The sequence below is a fragment of the Schistocerca americana genome, chromosome 5 (genome assembly GCF_021461395.2).
Source record: "Schistocerca americana isolate TAMUIC-IGC-003095 chromosome 5, iqSchAmer2.1, whole genome shotgun sequence".
Taxonomy (NCBI): domain Eukaryota; kingdom Metazoa; phylum Arthropoda; class Insecta; order Orthoptera; family Acrididae; genus Schistocerca; species Schistocerca americana.
In genome coordinates this window covers 667,309,071-667,316,631 of record NC_060123.1, presented here as the reverse complement: position 1 = coordinate 667,316,631, position 7,561 = coordinate 667,309,071, and positions in this window count along the sequence as shown.

Below are 7,561 nucleotides of genomic sequence, written 5' to 3'. Positions count from 1 at the left end.
TGTTTGCAATTGACAATCTGAAGTTCCTTTGGTCTTGGTACGTTAATCTTATTCTCACATATCTCTGATACTTGACAAAGTGTCTATACATTTATCTTCATGACTATGAACAGGAAAATCATAATCTTATTAGGCGCAGACTGAAACTTGACTATAGACTGGTACAGACAAATGCAGACTGGTGCAGACAAATGCAGACTGACTAATCCGAGGTCTGTACACTCGTTATAATACCTCGCGCGTTCAGGTATCACTGCGCGAGTGTGATCCGCGAGGAGAAAAGGTTCTACGTTAGCAGCACTCTCATTGGCTCGGTTACATATTAATACGCGGATCGGCCGAAGCAGAATTTGGTCCGTCTCTAAGACAGCGCCATCTCGTAGTGCGGCGACGGACGAGCGCTGCGCCTGCGCTGTTGTGCTTAGTGGGGCGCGCTCTATTGGGAAAGTTGTGTACGCGCTGACTACGCGGAACTATGTACACAACAGTAGTACATATCGCTGAACAGAGTAACAACACGACCTTCAACCGGTCATGGTGCCGTGCGCCTTCTGTCACCGAGGCTGCATTCCCTCGCCACTCCAGCAGTACGTAATGATGTGTACTGGACAGTGCGAAACCCCAACGGGCAGGAGGCGTTACTGGTGAGTGACGGCAGGTGATAAAATGGGTGTGTGTACACTTTGGCAGACATTGTGGTCGCCACTCGTCACCTGTCCACCTGTCTGGCTGTTGTTCGCGTGGCCTGGACAGGGACAGAGGGGCGGGTCGGCAGGGCGTGTATCCTCCGCGTGGCTCCAGAGCGAGGCGGCGGCGGCGGCGGCGGCGGCGGCAGCGGCCAGCGCCGCGCACATAAACGTCACGCGCGGCGCGACGCGCATTGTGCGTCGAGTGCGCGGCTGCGCGCGGCACCACAATGCCGCCTCGCCGCCATCTTGTCAGCGGTCTTTTGTTTCTGCAGATTTATTGTCTGTCATCCGTCGCCAAAGCCGCCGCGGCCACGCGACGCCGCGGCGCGCCGCGCAGCGCCGCCAGCGCCGCCACCGGCAAAAATTATCACACTCGATATCTCTCGATAGCGCGGGCGGTCCGTCGATCGCCGGCCGGCCGCGATAATCGGCGCGCTGATGGATGTCTCGCTGCCCGCCGAGTGGCCGCCGCACAATGACGCTCCGAATCCCATTGTTTACACTACCTTACCGCGACACGTGCATCCCCCACCTGTAAATGACAGAGGCGTTATAACGCGGACGCTTTAACGTGGCAGTTGTAGGTGGCGACAATTTTGAACTGTGGTTGCGTAAGGCAGATGTCGCTCCTGTGCTAGCACTTTGTGGATCTGACAGCCTCAGCATAGCAACTGTGGTCGTCTACATCTATATCTACATCTACATTTATACTCCGCAAGCCACCCAACGGTGTGTGGCGAAGGGCACTTTACGTGCCACTGTCATTACCTCCCTTTCCTGTTCCAGTCGCGTATGGTTCGCGGGAAGAACGACTGCCGGAAAGCCTCCGTGCGCGCTCGAATCTCTCTAATTTTGCATTCGTGATCTCCTCGGGAGGTATATGTAGGGGGAAGCAATATATTCGATACCTCATCCAGAAACGCACCCTCTCGAAACCTGGACAGCAAGCTACACCGCGATGCAGAGCGCCTCTCTTGCAGACTCTGCCACTTGAGGTTGCTAAACATCTCCGTAACGCTATCACGGTTACCAAACAACGCTGTGACGAAACGCGCCGCTCTTCTTTGGACCTTCTCTATCTCCTCCGTCAACCCGATCTGGTACAGATCCCACACTGATGAACAATACTCAAGTATAGGTCGAACGAGTGTTTTGTAAGCCACCTCCTTTGTTGATGGACTACATTTTCTAATGACTCTCCCAATGAATCTCAACCTGGCACCCGCCTTACCAACAATTAGTTTTATATGATCATTCCACCTCAAATCGTTCCGCACGCATACTCCCAGATATTTTACAGAAGTAACTGCTACCAGTGTTTGTTCCGCTATCATATAATCATACAATAAAGGATCCTTCTTTCTATGTATTCGCAATACATTACATTTGTTTATGTTAAGGGTCAGTTGCCACTCCCTGCACCAAGTGCCTATCCGCTGCAGATCTTCCTGCATTTCGCTGCAATTTTCTAATGCTGAAACTTCTCTCTATACTACAGCATCATCCGCGAAAAGCCGCATGGAACTTCCGACACTATCTACTAAGTCATTTATATATATTGTGAAAAGCAATTGTCCCATAACACTCTCCTGTGGCACGCCAGAGGTTACTTTAACGTCTGTAGACGTCTCTCCATTGAGAACAACATGCTGTGTTGTGTTTCCTAAAAACTCTTCAATCCAGCCACACAGCTGGTCTGATATTCCGTAGGCTCTTACTTTGTTTATCAGGCTACAGTGCGTAACTGTATCGAACGCCTTCCGGAAGTCAAGGAAAATGGCATCTACCTGGGAGCCTGAATCTAATATTTTCTGGGTCTCATGAACGAATAAAGCGAGTTGGGTCTTACACGATCGCTGTTTCCGGGATCCATGTTGATTCCTACAGAGTAGATTCTGGGTTTCCAGAAATGACATGATACGTGAGCAAAAAACATGTTCTAAAATTCTACAACAGATCGTGTCGTAGATATAGGCCTATAGTTTTGGCTTACCTTACCAAACTTAGGGTATAGGTTGCCAACTCCGCAAGTGGGAGGTGCTGGTTTTTCTTATGGTATCACGTACTGATACCACGCGAAGTGCATCGTAATGTTGGCATTGGTAGCGTAAATTTCCGTTAGATACCGATAGGGTAGTACAGGATCTGGTGGAGCCAATGGTGCGTGCCCTCTGAGCCACACTTCCAGTGGCTCTGTACTACAAGCGCCCTCTGCCACAGCGATATAGGACAGCCGGCTACAGCCACACACCCACTCGGAGCAACTTCACTATGTAATACTTTGCAGACGCTGCCTAGTCGTATATCTGATTTCATAGTTCGTACTTTAGTTCAGAAGCCCTCGTCCTTGTTGACATTGAGAGCTAGACTCCATTTCTTGCTGCATTATTTGTGGTGAGACGTCATACACTTGGAGTTAAATGAATCTTGTTTTACTGTGTTAACTTGTTCGCTAATCATTTCTGCTCCTGTCTAGCTTTCCTATGGCAACAGTTGCTGCACACACTGTAGCCCACCTCTCCATACCATTGTATACGAAGTTCCCCTGCACCTCTTCTATACCCACGGCAGTCCAAGTTCTCGTTTGTTTACGACTGCTGTCGGCTGCAACGAAAAAAGCGTCCATATGTAACTACTCACCTGAAATGCTTGGAGAAAGTAATAGAATTTCTGTAAACTGAAGAGATTATCTTTACCGGTCTCCACGAATGTGAATAACCATTACCTCTCTGTAACTGAGGGTAGAAGTCTGCAGGGAAGCATATGACGACGTACAGTGACCCCACCTCAGTTATGCTCAGCCCATGGACACGGCCAGAGTGGGGTGCTTTTCGTACCTCAACGTTAGTGACAGCTGTAGTGTTAGTGCAACCACAATGGAGGGATATTTGTGGAGAGGACAGACGAACACATGGTTCTTAAAGAGAGACAGCAACCTCATCGATAGCTACAGGGGCAACATTCAGGATTAATGACTGATCTACCACCGGCCGGTATGGCCGTGCGGTTCTATGCGCTTCAGTCTGGAACCGCGTGACCGCTACGGTCGCAGGTTCGAATCCTGCCTCGGGTATGGATGTGTGTGATGTCCTTAGGTTAGTTAGGATTAAGTAGTTCTAAGCTCTAGGGGACTGATGTCCACAGATCTTAAGTCCCATAGTGCTCAGAGCCATTTGAACCATTTTTGACCTACCGTTTGTAACTTTAGCCAACATGACATTTCTATGTTGGTACTTCGAATTAATGAAAACAGCTTGAATCTGCATCGATAATAAATTCCGAGGATATGCAGCTCTATATTACATGGGTTCTACTGAAACGCGAAGTGGGGCTTTTTAAACTTACTGGACTATCGAATGCTAACGCAAATAAGCGCTCTGATATTCTCTTTTATAATAAGTTGGGAATAAATTAATTACAATTAATTAAAGAAATTATTAACTTGTTGCATAGTAACCATTAAGATTTGAGTACTCTCATCAAATGAACACTGAAATTGATTTACTCAAAAGCGTGATCATACTGAATAAAAGCAGCTAGGTAAATTAAAATATAATTCTTTAGAATCTAATTAAAATTCAGAATTTGGGCCTGCAAGAATACTGCGCTTTGGTAACGACAGGTTGGATGTACTAAGATCGATTTCGGAATGGCTGCGTTGATGGTCACCCATGAAGTATAAACACAGTTTATCTAACCAAAACCACAAGTTAAACACTGTACAATAAACTGACTAATAACGTTTGACGTATTCTTAGTTAAGTTTAACACTGTTTCAAATGGTTGAATGGTGACGGACCACATGAAGGGGAAGGTACGTGAAAATTCTGGGAACAGGATAGGATAAATACACATGTTTACGCAAGATCCATACTAAAGAACAAAGCTCAAGACACATGACGCCTTCACCAAAGAGTCAGGGAAACAGATTGACGCCTTCCGAAGTAGTAATCTGTCGACAAATCCAACTGCTTAAAATAAGATAACACATTTACCAGGTGGCTGAATATTTTCACCAAACGGTTAAATTACATGCGCGACGCGCAAAGAAAGATAAAATGTTTTGCAAAAACAGACATAATGTCTTATGGGATAAGAGCAAACGGTGATTTTATAATGTTACTTAAAATCCGTCTTGATTGCAAATTTCAGAAAACCTACGTGTACAGATCTAGTTATCAATGAGCGCTCTTGTCACCCACCGCGATACAAATGGGCATATTTTACTTCGATGGTATACAGGCTACTAAGATTGCCACTAAGCCAACACGAAGTAGAAAAGGAGTTAAGTATTTTAAAACAAGTGGCCGTAGCGAACGGATATACGTGTAAGCAGGTGATGAATATTTATAGGAAGATAAAGAAGAGGCAAATGGAACAAACAGAAGGAAGTCAAGTAGCAGTTAGGAGGAACAACAAGAAAAAATATGTTGCTCTCACTTACAATGGAAGAATTGCAGACAAAATTGAAAGATGCTTTCGTAAATCCGACGTTAAAATAGGGTTCCGAACACATAACACGTTAAAATTGAAGCTCCGGCATAGATTATGTAATAGTAGGAATAAATTTCAGGATTCAGGTGTATATAAAATCAAATGTAATGACTGCTGTAAACAATATATAGGGCAGACTGGTAGGAACTTTGAAACCAGATTCAGGGAGCACACCTACTCTCAAAACAAAACAGCTGTTGGGGCGCATATGGCTGCGACAAAGCACTCAGTCACGAATATTGAAAACAACTTAGACACACTGCATAGAGCTCATAAGGGACGGTTTCTTAACATTTTAGAAGAGATCGAAATATACACCCACAAAAATAAAGATCCGGATTTAATCCTCAACGAACAAAGCGAATTCAATCATAACGCCTATTTTAGCATTTATGACGACCTACTAAGATGACAACTGTTGCGTATGGAGATCCAGGCCGAGGGATGAGAGATGGTGCGCGGTGGAGAAGCCGGAAGACGCGTGCAACGCCTGGCGTCGTTGACGGGGCCCTCCTGTGCGGCCCTCTTGCCCGCGGCGATGGACAGCAGACGACTGAGCGAACCGCGGCACAACACCAAAATGGCGGGAACCACGGAAGCAGACCGTAGAAGAAAAGAAGTTCACACCAGCACCATAGATATATAAATCGCCCTATGCCTTTTAGATCGTATAAAAATGATAATTTTACTGTTTTTTAATCCTGACAAGTACAGATTTTAGCTTTGACATCTACATATTTTAATTAAATATTTTTAATATAAAAAGATCTACTGAATACAGTATGTGCAAATGGAATGTAACAAATGTACCAAACGCCACCTGTCGGTAAGAGTGTCATAATTAATATAAATGACGTGCACTCTGCCAACCAATTTTATGTGACGTAGCATCTGAAAGTTGCTGGATTTGGACGGGTTACTCCTGTAACTGAAATATCAGGTACGTTCTGGTACATTTGATGTTGATTAGATAGGATGAAAAAGATTTGCTTTCGTGAAACAGTAAATTAGTATAATTATTTTTACAGATCTGAAGATGGTTCTGAATGAACCGAAACCGGTCATATGAATAATAAAAAAATTTGCAATCAAGACGGATTTTAAGTAACATTATAAAAGATAAAATGAATTGCAAGAAATTTATGCCTCGGTGGACACAGAGAGCTGATGGCTCAACTGGTTCGTCCAAGCACCTAGTTCAGAATAACAAAGCAAGCACGCTATCCATTTGAAATTTCACACGATAAAACACAGTAAAGTCCATTAATTACATAGAACATTCAACACAACCTAAATTCACTCTAGGGAACACGATTGACTACCGCTGAACAACACAGAAGGCAAGTTCGCGCAATGTGGTGCAAAGCATAAAGGCAAATTTATCAAATCACAGATGAAACCGAAAGAATTCAAACTGCAATAGTGAATGAAAACATTCACACGAGAGTGTATCCCTGCACGCCTACACACTTAGGAAAATCTACTGTAACGTAATGTCAGCATCACTAGATGGGAAGCCTTTGCACAATAGAAGTTCTGACAGCACAAGCAAAGTACCAGAAGACACTTATTAAAATTGGTAAATTGCAACATGGCCTATACTCCGTAAACTGTGGATCATATACTGAACCTATCGCTGTAATATAAACTATACTACTTCAGCTAGTCTGAAGACTTACACATCTCACTCTAATCTCAGTCTTAAGCTACCGACCACCCTCACAGACTGCCCAGCGTCACATCCTTAACCACCCCCGAGAACAACGAATCTCCGCAGTTAGCCAGAACAGACCAAATGGGTTGCTTCCGGTACCAGCCTACCCAGTGCCAATAAAGACGACCTAGAAGGCACAACCCTCTTTGCTTTGGCTGAACACCCAAAGTTGACCAGACTGACCACAGCAGACAGCAAGTTCTGTACTACTAGCTAACAATGGGAACACGAATAATACATTCGCATGCACTTTCACACAAACGGTAATGAAGAGGATTGAAATCTAGGAGCATAAAATATATTCAGTGAAAGTCTAATTTAGGACTTGCTTGTGAGCAGTTAGGTAATTTAAGTATTTTTATAGTGATGCAGTACACAGAAACCTTTCAATATGGCTTAATGATGTGGCATCTTCTCAACTAAAATATTCCGGAGCTAAAATAATCCCCCATTCGGAAAATCAGCTGGTGATTACTCAGGAGGATGTCTTATCAGGAGAAAGAAAACAGGCTGGCACGTGGAATGTCATATGCCTTAATGAGGATAGGTAAACTGGGGAGTTTAAAAAGAGGGAAGGAAAGATTGACGTTAGATACAGAGGGATTTAGTGAAGTGCGGTCACCAGAAGAAGAAGACTTTTGGTCAGGTGCGTACATAACTATTA